Below are 3,786 nucleotides of genomic sequence, written 5' to 3'. Positions count from 1 at the left end.
TGCACAGTGGGCCAGAAGGTGGACAAAATGGGAAAAATTTTAGTTGTCTAATCTTGAAAACTTATTTAATTTTAGTATCTATATATATTAGGAGAAATTTATTGATAACTTATTTATATTAAATCCCTTAGTTACCAGGACTCTAAGCATTTGAATATTGAAATTAAAAAAAAAAAAAAAAAAATTTTAAATAAGTAATTAACGATGATATCAACGTTGTGTTATATTTCAATTACATCTACGTTTTTGAAACAAAAAATTAGTACATGTTATTCTAGAGTATATAGAGATAAGAAAAACCAAATGTGTGAAATAAATTTGTCATAGCATGTTATCTCAGTTATACTTTGAAAATCACAGATTAAAAAAAAAAATTCCTTAAGAAATTTGTTTTTTGCCGCACTATAACTAATAATTACCACAATTTGCCATGTGCTATCTTATATTTATTTGATCTATATGATTCTTCAATTGAGTTTTAATTGATTGCTCGTCCCCTTAAATCCCCGTTCAGATTTTATATATGTTTTAACTTGGTTGCTATGGTACTAAATTTTGCATGGCAACAACTCATTTTTACATTAACGTTGTTTTAACAGTATTTTACATGCGCTAAGTACACAATATTGGGGGTATGTATTAAAATGAGATTCACAATTCTTATGAGATTATTTTTTTTGGTTAGTAAGGATACCTTACTTTGCATAGCATAGCAACAACATATTTTCGGTAGTTGTTAGTAATTTAATTACTAACACTAACAGTAATTTAATTACTTTTAATTTTAATTACTAGCACTTGTAGTAACTTAATTAATAACAAGTATTAGTAGTCCGGACGGCATATATATTATAACATTAAACTTTTAAATACAAAATACTTGTTACAATAATAATTTAGATATGGTTTTATTAAACTTAGACATTCATAATTTTCTCCTAAAAAACAATCTTAGTATTTCAAAACAATATATTTCTAAAGATATATTAAAATTTATTCAGCCAAAATTTGCTGATTTTAAAGACGTTGATTTTAGACATGCTGTTCAACGATTTGTTTACTTGTATAAAAAAAAGTGGAAATCTGCAAACTATACTGTCAAAAATTTTGAAAAGAAGTTTGTGAGCTGGCTTAATGAATATTTAATTGTCAGAAAAAAAGACAATGAACCAACTGCAAGTAGACGTGGTCGAAAACCAGTTGCATTTGATAATAGTTCTAATAAAACTAAAAAACGGCGTGTATCTTGTTTAAGTGAATCTCATTCATCCAATGAATTATTTTTTGCTGCTAATAAAAAATTTAGAGATGAATCTATTATTATTGCTGCCAAGAACGTTTTAAATATTTCAAATACAGATAAAGCAACTAAATATTCAGCAGACGAAGCACTGGCTTTATTAATTGATGCAAGTCTGACAAAAGCTTCCTATCAATTGGTTAGAAGCGGAGCCTTGGAGAAAGAATATAACATTTACCCTGCTTACAATGATGTCAGAGATGCAAAATTGAAATGTTATCCTGCAAATATAACAGTGGAGGACTATTCAGCTTCAGTTCCTTTAAAAGATTTAATAATTTATACTTTGATAAGAATCTGTGCAGTTCGGGAACCTGTGCTAAGGCACTTGATATTGAACGACAAAGCAATAAAAACAATGACACTAACGTGTAAGGCTGGTTTTGATGGTGCTAATGGCTAAAGTATTTATAAACAAGTTTTATCAGAACCCGACATTAACAGAGATTTAAAGCGTGAAGAATCATTATTTATTACTTGTCTAGTACCATTAGATTTGACTGGATTTAACACCAGCAACGAAAAGGTGCCTATTTGGAAAAATCAAAAGCCGTCCTCCACAGGCAATTGTAGACCCATAAGATTTGCATACAAAATGGAATCCAAGGAATCTGTGATTGAAGAAGATCAGTACATTAAAAGTGAGATAGAAAGCTTGGGAATGATTTTATTTGAGGTTTGTAGATCTTTTATTGAAGTAATTTGTATTGAACATACAATGATTGATGGGAAGGTTCAAACGATATTATTGTTTTATAATTTTTTGATGCAATTTAAAGTTGACAATGTTTTCTTGCACTATTTTTGCTTTTATTATTCCTAAAACATTATTTACCTAAATACTCAATTGTTATTCAATATAGGTGGGACAAAAATCCGATAAAATATTCAAATATCAATTTACCACTTTGTAACTAAGGAGAGTATCCGGAAACTAAGCAATATAAGTATCCATAGCAACTAAATTTAAAAAATTATCACTTTTGTAAGAAGTGTGATCTCATATTGGTACTCATGACAAATTTAGTGAATATAGCACTTATAAAATATCTGCAGATGACAAATATAGGTTGTTGCTAAGTAAAAAAAGGTATCCATAGTAACGAAATAAAAAAATATTACCTTCATAAAAAGCGCAGACATCATATTAGTACTCATACTAATTTTAGTGAATATAGCTCTAATACTAAATTAGTTACGAATTTTGTCCAGTAAAAGTGAATTCTGGCCCACTGTGCATTGGTCCCATAAATAAACCAACTATCAAACACACTTATGACCTATATAAGTCAGCCTATAATAGGCCTTATGTGGACTTGCCCACTTCTAAATTTATATATGGGAAGCCCATATTAAAACCAGACCGGTTCCGTAAAGTTGTGCTCACTATTTGTTAATTGTGTTTGCCCATATTGGTCCCGCAAAAAAACCAAACACCAGACACACTTAGGACCGAAGTGAGGTTGCCTACAATCGGCTCTAGGTGGGCTTGCTTACGGGGAAACTTTTATTTAACCTTTTTTAAATGAAGACATTTTTTACAAGTTGAACAAACTTCAGATGGTAGAGAATTGATTTCCAAACAAAAGCCTGGATCCACATATAGAATAATGAGTTCTTGTAGAGCTGGGTTATTTTCTAATTTATGATATTTTACGTCTTTATTTAGACAGCAGAAACAAACTATATTCCTGTTTTCTTTATGTAACCTTTGTCTTGTTAAGCTCATTTCGACACAATAATGGGAGTTTTTTTAATGAATCTTTAGTATAATTTTTATATAAATATCTAAATGCAAAGTAAATTTTCAAACAGTTCTAATGCAGAGACCTTTTCAGGTGTAAAATAAAGCTAAAAATAACAACAAAGGCATTTTTATATAGTTGAGACAGAGGGTGGATTCTGTGTTTTTGTTTTGTCTGAGAAAGCTAACTTCCAAACATAAGATAAAATCCAAACATTTATATGTTTATGTTTATGTCAAATAAGGATGTTTTGCATATTATTGGGTTAATTGGAGCCTGGGAACAGTAACAACCCTAATTTTTTGCCCCCCTTGCCCCAAACGTGGGAGCAACGAGTAAGAAAAAAAAAATTTTTACTATTCTTAACTAAGGTCATTATTATAATTTTTAATAAGGTCATTATTATAATTTTTAATAAGGTCATTATTTATAAAAAATTTTAAATTTTGTGCAATAATTTTATAGCGTTCAAAAATGATGGCCATTTAAAGTTTTAACCCCCCTATATTTGAGGGGGTTACAATTTTAAGATTGACATAATTCTTGAACTATAAAAGATTTTTTCATAAAATTTGAAATTTTTAAATTAATATGAATTTAGTTAAGAATAGTTTATAACAAAAATTATGAACTTGTTGCTCTCCACTTTAGGGCAGGGGGCAAGATTTAAAGGGCTTTTTAGTTCCCAGGCTCCAAATATTTTGATATTTTGACAAAACTTCCTTGTGTTGACACTAGTAT

General features: G+C 29.3%; 1 pseudogene; it reads right to left on the bottom strand.

Moving 5' to 3' along the window:
* LOC149884326 (uncharacterized) overlaps positions 1 to 3,786 on the bottom strand; it is a 395,582-nt pseudogene that overhangs the window by 100,180 nt on the left and 291,616 nt on the right.

Source organism: Hydra viridissima, unplaced genomic scaffold (assembly GCF_058129835.1).
Source record: "Hydra viridissima isolate aposymbiotic clone 2 unplaced genomic scaffold, HvirCarnegie_v1 scaffold_9, whole genome shotgun sequence".
Taxonomy (NCBI): Eukaryota; Metazoa; Cnidaria; class Hydrozoa; order Anthoathecata; family Hydridae; genus Hydra; species Hydra viridissima.
The sequence above is the reverse complement of the archived record's forward strand: the minus strand, read 5'-3'. Positions and strand labels throughout refer to the sequence as shown.